This window comes from Cetorhinus maximus, chromosome 4, assembly GCF_964194155.1.
Source record: "Cetorhinus maximus chromosome 4, sCetMax3.hap1.1, whole genome shotgun sequence".
In the NCBI taxonomy this organism is placed as follows: Eukaryota; Metazoa; Chordata; class Chondrichthyes; order Lamniformes; family Cetorhinidae; genus Cetorhinus; species Cetorhinus maximus.
In genome coordinates this window covers 42,782,095-42,793,699 of record NC_135882.1, presented here as the reverse complement: position 1 = coordinate 42,793,699, position 11,605 = coordinate 42,782,095, and the positions used below count along the sequence as shown (strand labels likewise).

Below are 11,605 nucleotides of genomic sequence, written 5' to 3'. Positions count from 1 at the left end.
AAACATACATTAAAAGCTTGTTTTTATATAGTAAACTCCCAATGCATTCAAAAAGAGAAACAGATACTGAGCAATAATTAGAAGGGTTAGGGGAGGTGCCCAAAGGAGCCAAGGGGACAGTTTTTGAGAAAGCTTTTACAGGTGCAAAGGAAATTGTCAAGGCAGAAAAGTTTAAGGAGGAAGTTCCAGAGTATAGCAGGGCAGCTGAAGGTTACAACACCAAGGGAGGAGATGGGAGGGGCGGGGGAGTGAGTACAGTGGATTGTAGAATTTCAGAGTATGAGGGACACAGTGTGTGTGGAGCTGAGAAGTGTATGAACGTTTTATGCTGCTTTGGTTTTCAGACTCATTGCCTTGAGCTGATGCTTATTTATGAGCTTTCCTCTCCATAAATTGCTACTGTGTTACTTTAACATCAATTCCTCAGCAGCAGCTAAACAAAGTGCACTTGCTGGATATTTATAGTGCTCTGTGAAATTTTGGTAGGGGCACCTAATTATAATGAGTAATCAATATTTTTGTGGTGGAGTTTATGAAATAATGTACTCACACAGAGGTTCACGCAGCATTTGGTTGTTGATGTGAACTTTGATCATGCAAAGCTCTGTACGAAAGTATCTGAGTTCCTAAGAGTGTTGAACAGTGATGGAATTGGACTCTCATTTAAAGTGTGCTTATAATTCCAAAGCATTCATTGTAATCTCTCTGCTCCTGGTTTTTTAGGAGAGGAAAATATACCCTGCGTAATATTTTTTTCTGAACAACTCTTGTAGGATTTATAGATTGCATATTTTATAAACTTTTCCAAATCAATATACTTTAAATAATTTTAAAATACTGTAAGTGTTTGACATTGATTTGCTGTAATGTCTCATAATTTGAAACATCATTTTTGTTACACTCCCTTTTTGTAAGCATCATCTTCCATTCCCCTTCCTGAGCCCCACAATATTCTCGGCAAAGGGCATTCTTTGATTTATTATTATGAAACCAGCAGTGTGGATGGGTATGGCCCTAGGGAGCCTTGCTCTTATTATTGTTTCTGTTGCTATCCTCGATGCAGAGAAGCATCACGTCTTTGCTCAGTATCCCCCCAGAACAGCACAGAAAGCATCAGCCACTTGACATGTGGGGGATTGGAGGTGTAAACCCATCTCATGTAATTTCATGAAGTTCCCACATGTTCTGCAATGAATAACTCTGTAAAACAGTTTTACAGAGATAATTCATCTTCTTAATATTGTGATTTCAATTTCTAAAACCCAAACATTTTGTGGATTATTGATGTGCTTATTAAATTTCTTTGTCTTTGAAGAAGGAGCGCCTCGTGCATTTCTTCCCAGTTTAATGAAATCCATCAAGACAATTCTTATAATGTGAAGGAACATATCAGAAAGCTCATTAACTGAATTTGTCTGGATAATGACAACTCTCATTAAACCTGAATGCTGAAAATAATTTTGTGTGCTGCAGCATTTACGAGCACAGCACCAGTTCAATAGGGTTATCTTATGTTAATTAGCACACTCTTAAGATGTAGGAAATATAGTTACAAGGGAAGTTACTTCATAACATGGAGATGTTGGGCCAGAAATTGCTGGAAAAATAATGGAGAGTTCACAGCACACATTACCATTAGTGCATTAAAAAAAGCAAGACATTTTTGGCAACGAAAAGGTACACCAGGAGTTGCAAATTGCCACAAATTGTTGGACGATTTTCAGCGCTCAGCTGCAAGCCTTGCAAGAGTGGATGCTTGCTGGCAGCGTCTCCATTGATATTCGTTGAGTGACCAGAAATTGCTGAATTTGCTCAATACAAATTAATTTCACTGCATCGATTTAAGGCTGGTAATAAGGACCCTGTCAATGAGCAAGGTGTGCCACTCCAGCAGTCTGTGAGTCATTGTAACTTCCATGGAATATGCACATAAATGTGCTGCTCCATTTAATTATTTACTTATGATTCAAGGCCTTTTCTTCCCCTTAGCTTGGCAATCATACCAATCTGAACCACTTAGGATGTTTTTGAGTAAATTAGTTCAGGACTGACTCGGTTAATGTGCGCTGCTTTAGGATCTAGTCTGAGTTATAATCTTTCACCTCGGTTTACCAATTTAGGTAACAGCCATGAATGTCACTATCTCCAACTCAATAGTCTACATCAAACCATTATCTACTTTATAAATTGGAAACTTGGATTAAAAATATAATAAATGCCTTTGTTGAAAATGTGTTCTTTTGTTGCAGATTGCAGTCAAGAGTATACAGACTCCACAGGGATAGATTTGCATGAATTTCTTATTAATACATTAAAGAATAATCCCAGGTTAGTACCTCCTCTTTAAAGGGATAATTGTACCCAGTAAACATTTGTTTTACAGATTTTCTTTAGAGTATTTATCTCCTAAAACTTTGCAATATCAAACTGTATTACATTTACCACAATGTCTGAGATGAAACAACAGGTTTAACTTACACTTGGGTATATCAAGGAATTGGAATAGTGGGGCAATTCTAACCCCCAAAAAGAGGTGGGTTTTGTTCGGAGGAGATGTAAAAATGTTAAAAACCTGAAACAGGAATTCAACCCATCCAGAATCCGCCCAATTATCAGGAAGATGGACGAGGGCTGGGAAATCGATCCACTCTAAAGAGGCCAATCAGTCATGGATACCTTTGTAAGGAGGCTGCACGCTTCCATTTTTACAGGGTTTCTATTTTCAACCTATGTTGTCCACATATCACATGCCTCGGGAAATCTGATGAAAGGAGGTGACAATTGTTGAATCAATCAGGTAAATGCCTTCACAGCATTTCTCGTGGGCCAGGATGAGCAGGAGTGTTTTCCCAGGTCCAACAATATAACAGCAACGGTACACTTTCATGATCTTCTTTCAACAATCCTTATCACTCACCTCAACCATTATTAACTTTCCCTGACCTTCTGCGATCACCGGCTCCTGATCTTCCCCAATCCGCCACTGTGGCCTCAGGTTCTCCCGCCAACCCACCTATTTCTCCCCATTAGCCCTCTAATCACATCCCCCCAATCTTCCCTGACTCCTGCAACCACACGTTGCCTACCACTCCCAGCTGCTGGTATCTCTACCCCCAACAATCACAAAACTTACTTGATCCTCAGCAGTAGCCTTTCTTTGAAGAACTTCCAAGTCGGACAGGCTGCCAAGCCTACCAAACAGGTTAGCTTCTGGATGTGAAATCTATTTAAAAAAAAACACGCATGCCTTGGAGTTAAAATTCCATAGCAGTTGGGGAAATCTGCTCTTCTGCATTTCCCAATCATAACTCCTCCAGGAAACCTCATCCCACGTATGGGACCAATGTATGTTTATTACTAAAAACATTAAGACAAAATCTTGTTAAATTTTTAAATGCCAAAGATTGGCATCATTGTTGGCCAAATACAGCATTGGTTGCAACAGAAATTGAATTCTAAAAATGCCATAAAGATACAAAATGCTGGGAATCCCTAGCGGGTTCATTAGCAAATGTAAGGGGAAAACAAAGATTATTGTTAATGATTTGCAAATAAACTGTCAGAAAACACAAAGGAAAAAGGCTAAGGGAAAATGGAACAGTATTATCCTTTTGAATGTTACCCATGATTGCCAATGAATAGTTTTCTTGTGTTACTATTGATTCTGGTACTGTTAGCTAAGTAACTTTATAAGCTTGTGAGATCAGTAATAACATTTACATGCTTCCAGATGTAATTTAGATATACATATGATTGTGATCTCTTACACCCTTGCTTCTGGAAAGAAATGACTACACAATTTTTCTTAATTCATTCATGGGATGTGGGCTTTGCTGGCTGGGTCAGTATTTATTGCCCAACCTTGAGAAGGTGGTGGTGAGCTGCCTTCTTGAACCGCTGCAGTTCATGTGGTGTAGGTACACCCACAGTGCTGTTAGGAAGGATGTTCCAGGATTTTGACCCAGTGACAGTGAAGGAACAGCGATATGTTTCCAAGTCAGGATGGTGAGTGGCTTGGAGAGGAACTTCCAGGTGATGGTGTTCCCATGTGCCTGCTGCCCTTGTCTTTCTAGATGGTAATGGCTGTGGGTTTGGAAGATGCTATCTCAGGAGCCTTGGTGAATTCCTGCAGTGCATCTTGTAGATGGTACATGCTGCTGCTACTGTGTGTTGGTGGTAGAGGGAGTGAATGTTTGTCGATGTGGTGCCAATCAAGTGGGCTGCATTGTAAGGATGGTGTTGCTGGAGCTGCACTCATCCAGACAAGTGGAGAGTATTCTATCAATTAGAAAAGATTGACTTAAAAGAACAACTGTCATCATCAGTGACTTTGGTTCTGCCTAAGTTTAAGTGCAGCCCGACTAAAAGAAGTAAGCTTCTTTCCCAGTGAGGACCGTCAATGCATTTCAAAACAATTGGGATATGGGGCAGAATTTTTCGCTCGGCGTGTGGGCGTGTGCCCGACCTACTCAAGCGTGAAATAGCGTGTGGTGACCTGCACTTGCGCGATGTTTCGGTCAGCGGGTGCACGCGAGAGTCGGCAGCATGCCCGCCAACAATTAAGTGGCTTATTAAGGCCATTAACAATTTAATTGATGGGGATTTTTTTGTTGCCTGTCGAACGTTACGGTTGGCAGGCAGGCGAATTGGCCAGGCAGCCTTTACCTTTTTGAGGAAACCTCATCCTAGGGCGGGATGAGGTTTCAATATTAAATGTAAAAACATGTTTGGGCAGAATTTTCATTATCCATATGTGCAGGTGACTGATTCTGATGCATGGACATTTTTTTTGACTTTTTAAAATCTTTCTTTATTGCTTTTGGATTCTTCAGCTCCCTGAGGCAGCTCACATCCTAACTCACACCAAGCCCTGTATACCTATCACCTCTGTGCTCAGTGACCTACATTGGCTCCCAGTCCAGCAATGCCTCTTTGTTTATAATTATCATTCTGTTTTCAAATCACTCTAGAACCTTGCACCTCCTATCTCTGTAATCTCCTCCAGCCCTACAAGTCTTTTGAGAACTATATGCTCCTCAACTTTTGGCCTCTTTCCCAGCTGTGATTTTAATCACTTCGCCATTGGCTTTCATGTCTTCAGCTATCTAGGCCCTGTGCTCTGTAATTCCATCTGTACCTTTCGCTCCTCCTTTAAGATGCCCCTTAAAACCTACTTTGTTAACTAAGCTTTTGGTCTTCTGATCTAATATCTCCTTATGTGGTTCGGTGTCAAGTTTTGTTCAATAATGATCTAGTGAAGCACCTTGGGACATTTTACCATTTTGGAGGTGCTATATAAATGAAAGTTGTAGTTGAGAAGGGGAAGAATTTGGAAGGCCTACCTACCCTATGAAATAACCTTTTTGTAAGTCCGGACCATTGAGAATTACCCACACCTGCCCCCTTGCTACTTAGCTGAGGGATAATTCCATGTATGTAGGGGAAATTGAGAAGATAATTGGTCCAAATAAGTGACTTTATAAAGTAATTATTTATAAAAATTTAATATAGTCGTGGTGAAAATTACTACTCTCATCTTCATTTGATAACTCAGTTTCTGTGAGGAATTTGCCTGCTTCATCATTTTGACATCTTTTGTTCTTGGAAAGACAGATTGTCCAAGAAAAGACTAAAACATTAAGTATTGAAGAGCAATTCGCATGACCCAATGAACACGCATAGTTTGGGTTGAATGATGCCTCTTACTGGCACGGGATTTGTTTAAGCAAAATGGAGCAGTTTTAAACAACCTAGTCAGGTATGAAAATTCACGTTAAGATAGATTAAGGAGTACAGTACTGATCCCTCTGTGCTAGGTGTGTTAGCAAGTGGGCACTCACTCTCAATCTTCCCATGCACTGAGTTCTCAGTGCTAGCCAGCAACCAATGGAAGGTGGTGACCATCTTATGATGAGTCACACTTGCAGCAGTCAGTTTAAGATTCTCATTGGCAGGGAGCCGAAAGCAAGTGGCCTTCTCACTCTATTGGTTGGAAAAATGATATGTTGGGGTGCGCTGAACAACCAAGATCAAAATAGGGGAAAGGATTCATTTAATGTTTGTTATCAATGGTCATTAATGTTTATATTTATATTGACTTAATGATTATCATTTTCCAGGGACAGAATGATGCTATTAAAAATGGAACAGGAACTAATAGATTTTATCAATGATAACAAGTAAGTGATTACATTTGTATTTATTGCTTTAAACAAAAACATTTTAGATAAGGTATATTTATTTTAGATGTTAATTTTATTCACTGCTCATATAAAATCATGTAATTTATTGCAGATTTTAGATAATGCTTAAAGAGTTGTTTTTAAGTAAATTTTGTGTTTGGGATTATTAACTACAGGTATTTACAGATATTAAATTTCAATAAAAATGAGTATTACAGGAGACATGTAGGGAAGGGAAGAATAAAATGCCATAGTTTTATTCTGATGGAGTACATTTTGTTCAAAGCACTTTTCCAATTTACACTGAAAAGAATACATTGATTAAAAAGTTAGCTTTATTTGGCTGGATTTTATGTCCAGCGAGTGGGAGCCATGGTGGAAGTGGTTGTATCTTCCCCTGGGGCAGCGGTATTGGTGGGGGTGGGGGGGAGTGGCTGTGGAGGAAGTATTGCAGAGGCCAGGCTGGCAGGCTCTGGAGAAGGGAATTAAGGGATGAGTGGACAGGGCAGCTTGAGTGGGTGTGGCCTCCAATTGAAATACGGGGCTCATAAAAGAAACCTCTTCCCCACTTTCCCACCCGAAACTCGAGCAGTGTTACTTTCCAGTTTTCCGATCCATTATCGGCCTCAACCTGCCACCTATGAAAGAGCAGCCGTGGTGGAAACTGGCCATTAATTAGCCACTTAAGGGTTTCAGTAGGCACAAGGACAGGCAAGCTTCCTGATGCCTTCCTGCCACTCATAAAATTATAATGGGGGCAAGGGCAGGAGTGTAGATGCCAGGAAAGTCACCCATGGCATTTCACAGGTCTCCTCTCGCCTGCAAACCTGCCGCAGTGGAGGGTAAAATTCTGCCCATTATCCTCACCAAGCCTGATTAAAAACACCCATGTTTCAAACTGCAGGTTCTTTTAAAACTAAGCATCTTTGGAGTCTCTTTGTGGCTCATATGAACACTGATATACAAACTTAATTTTCCGTTTAAATCAATCTTTGGGCTCTTTGAGCTAATAATAGAATAACAGCACTGAAGGGGGCCATCATGCCTATGAAGGCATTTTGAAAAAGCCATCCAATTAACACCACTCCCCTGTCCTTTCCCCATAGCTCTGTCATTTTTTTTCCTTTTCAAATATTTATCCAATTCCCTTTTGAAAGCTATTCATCCATCTGCCTCCAACACCATTTCAAGCAGTGCATTCCTATCATAACAAATCAGTGTATTGAAAAATATCTCACCAATGGTTCTTCTTCCAAATACCATATATGTGACCTCTGCTTAATAGCTCTTCCTTATTTACACTATCAAAGCACTTCATAATTCTGAACGCCTCAGTTAAATCGCCCTTTAACCTTCCGTGCAGTAAGAAAAATAACCCATCTTCTCTAGTCTCTCCACATAACTGAAGTTCTGTATTCATCAAACCAATCTCCTCTGCACCCTCTCTAAGGCCTTGAAACCCTTCTTAAAGTGTAGCACCCAGAACTGGGCACAATACTCTAAATGAGCTGCAACAAATCATTTATAAAGATTTAACATAATCTCCTTGCTTTTGTATTCTAAACTTCTAGTTATAAAGCCACAAGAGCACAAGAAATAGGAGCAGGAGTGGACCACAAGGCCCATCAAGCCTGCTCCATCATTCAATTCAATCATGGCTGATGTTAGGCTTCAACTCCATTTTCTTGCCCACTCTCCACATACCTTAATTCACTGAGAGACTAAAAATCTGTCTTTCCCAGCCTTAAATGTATTCAGTGACAGAGCATTCACAACCTCTGGTGTAGAGAATTCCGAAGATTTACAACCCTTTGAGTGAAGTAATTCTTCCTCATCTCAGTGCTAAATGATCAGCCTCTTATCCTGACTCTGTGCACTGTGTTTTAGATTCCCCGACCAGTGGAAACAATATCTCCGCATCTGCCATGTCAAGACCCTTCAGAATTTTATAGGTTTAAATGAGGTTGCCTTTCATTCTTCTAAACTCCAGAGAATATAAGCCCAATTTACTCAGTCTCTCATCATGGAACAACCACATCATCCCAGGGACCAATTTGGTGAACCTTCACTGTACCATGTCCAAGGAAAGTATATCCTTTCTTAAATGCGGAGACCTAAACTACACACAGTACTCCAGATGTGGTCTCACTAAAACCCTGTACAATTGTCTTCTTTATTCTTGTACTCCAATCCCCTTGCAATAAAGGCCAACATGCCATTTTCCTTTTTAATTGCTTTCAGCACGTGCATGCTAACTTTCTGCATTCCTTGTATGAGCACACCCTCTTTGAACATCAACACAAGTTTCACACTTTAAAAAAAATATTCAGCTTTTCTATTATTATGACCAAAGTAAATAACTTTACGCTTCTCTACATTATTCTCTGCCTGCCACCTTGCTGCCATCTTAACCTATCTACATCTCTTTGCAACCTCTCTGTGTCCTCCCCACAGCTTACTTTTCCACCTATCTTGGTATCATCAGCAAACTCAAATACATTACTCTCGGTCTCTTCATCTAAGTCATTAATATAGGCCGGGATTTTCCGGCCCCATCGCGGGTGGGACCCTCCGCGGGCGAGGTGGCGCCCCAGTCAGAAGTCCATTGACTTGTGGCAGGACCGGAAGATCCCAGTGGCGGGCAGGTGTCAAAAATCCTGCTCATAGATTGTAAAGGATCAGCACTGATCCTTGCGGCACTCCACTACTCACTGCCTGCAAACTTGAAAAAGCCCATTTATGCCCACTCTCTGATTTTTATCCACTAGCCAATCCCCTATCCATGCTACTATATTGCCCCCAATTCCATGAACCCTTATCATGCCTGTTAACCTTTTGCGCGGCACCTTATCGAATGCCTTTTGGAAATCCATACATACTACATCTACTGGTTCCCCTTTATCTACCCTACTAGTTACATTCTCAAAAAACTCTAATAAATTTGTCAAACAGGATTTCCCTTTCATAAAAACCATGTTGACTTATTCTAATCATACTATGCTATTCTAAGTACATTGTTAAAACTTGCTAAATAATGGATTCCAGCATTTCCCCAACAACTGTTAGGCTAACTGGCTTGTAGTCCACTATTTTCTCTCCCCACCAGCACCCCACCCACCGCCCCCCCCACCTCAATCCTCTCTTAAAAAGCAGTGTAACGTTTGTCAACTTCCAACCTAATAAGACTGTTCCCACATCTAAGGAATTTTGGAAAATCATAGCTAGCACATCCACCATCTCTGCAGCTATGTCTTTTAGAATCCTAGGATGTAAACCATCAGATCTCAGGGATTTGTCAGATTTTATTCCCTTAAGTTGCTCCAATACTTTTTTCTCTGCTGATATTAATTTCCTGAATTTCCTCTCTTTTTAGCCCCTAGGTTACTGTCAATTTCTGGTATGGAACTTGTGTCTTCTAATGTGAAGACAGACACAAAACATTTGTTCAATGTCTCTGCCACTTCTTTATTTGCCATGATAACTTCTCCTGTCTCTGCTTCTAATGGATCAATGTTTACTTTAGCTACTCTCTTCCTTTCTATACTTATAAAAGCTCTTACAATCTGTTTTTATATATATATAGATGTATATTTTTGTTTTTGTTTTTATATTTCTGGCCACAGATCTTGTATCGCTTTTTAACAGCTTTCTTAATTTTTTCTGCTATCTTCAAGACTTGTGTACTTACACCCCCATGCTTCTCTGTTCCTCTACCACCTTTAAAATTAGACCATTTATTTGTTTACATTGCCTCTCGTTCTTCCCACCACTTCACAATTCTCTGTATTAAATTTCATCTGCAGTGTGTTTTCTTAGTTCACCATCAAATGTATCACTTCTCCCTGAAGTCTATTACAAATCTGCTCGCTTGTTTACTACATTTCTGACTTTTGTGCCATCTGCAAACTTTGAAATTATGCCCTGTTTATCCAAGTGTGGGTCATTCATATAATACTAACTCCTAGAAGACACCACTACATAATGTCCTTCAGTCTGAAAAACAAGCATTTACCACTATTCTCTGCTTTCTGACCCTTAGCCAATTTTGTATCCACATTGCTACTATCCAGTTAAACTCACAGGCTTCACTTTTGCTAACAAAATTATCTGGCATTTTATAAAATACCTATTGCAAGTCCAAATATACAACATTAATTGCACCACCTTCAAAAACATTTCCCAGTGCGTCATCATAGAACTCAATCAAGTTAATCAAGCATGACCTACCATTAACAAATCCATGCTGGCTATCATTTATTAACCCGTATTTGTCCGAGTGACAATTCATTTTGTCTTGGATAATTGCCGCTAGCTGTTTTCTCATTATTTATGATAGGCTGACTTGCCTTGTAGTTGCCAGGTTTATCCCTTCCCCTTTTTGTTTGAACAGGAATGTAACATTTGCAACAACTTCACCAATGCTCCTTAAGCAGCAGACGATGTATACAAACCAGAATAGGTGTATTTTCTACTTTGAGCTCTGCCAATGTTTTAAGGATCTCTTTATTTATTTTTATCCCATACAAACGCTCTACTCTCTCCTCCTTTACTGTGACATTGGCAGCATCCTCTTCTTCAGTGAAGACAGATGCAAAATACTCATTTCTTACCTCTGCCATGCCCTCTGTTTCCAAAAGAAGATCTCTCTTTTGGTCCTTAATCTGTCCCACCCTTCCTTTGACTAACCTTTTACTGTTTATGGGTTTATGAAAGACTTACCCGATAATCTATTCTTATGTGGTTTCTTTGCCCCTCTTATTTCCTTTTAATTTCTCCTCTGAACTTTCTGTATTCAGCTTGGCCCCCTGCTGCATTATAGGGGGGAATTTTCTCCATGTCAGGCGGGCTGGTCGGGGGCGAGCGCAGAGCCGATCGCCGCCCACAATCGACTGCGTGCTGCCATTTTATGTGGGCGGGGCAATTAAGGCCCGCTCAGCGTGACGCGCGCTCAGAAGCGCTCAGCGCTACCTGTGCAGGCAGGGTGAGGATGGAAAGTCGGGGCCTGCGCTCTTTCGCGCATGCTGGCAAAAGAGCGCAGAAATCTCTGAGGCACAGAGCTGCCTCAGGGAGATTAAGTTTAGTTCAACAGATTTTTAAAATAAAAAAATAAAATTGTTCAGACATGTCCTCTCACTGTCACAGTGTCACATGAGCTGGGACATGTTTAATGATTTTCATAAAAATTTTTATCTAAATTTATTTAAAACCGTGGATGAGGTTTCATGAGAAATGCAAAGACCGCCTGGGCTCTTCGCTTTCCCGCCAACCTTAAGGTTGGACAGGCAGCCCTGACAATCACTTCAATTAGGTAATGAATGGCCTTAACAGGCCCTTGACAGTTCAGCAGGTGCGCAGCCGACTCCGGTGCACACCCACTGAACTGAAGATCGGAATGACGCACGGTGACGTCAGGACGCACGCCC

At 40.6% G+C, this 11,605-nt stretch overlaps 1 protein-coding gene across 1 annotated transcript in view; it reads left to right on the top strand.

Moving 5' to 3' along the window:
- LOC144679584 (cAMP-regulated phosphoprotein 21-like) overlaps window positions 1-11,605 on the top strand; it is a 463,756-nt gene that overhangs the window by 340,762 nt on the left and 111,389 nt on the right. The window lies entirely within an intron of this gene.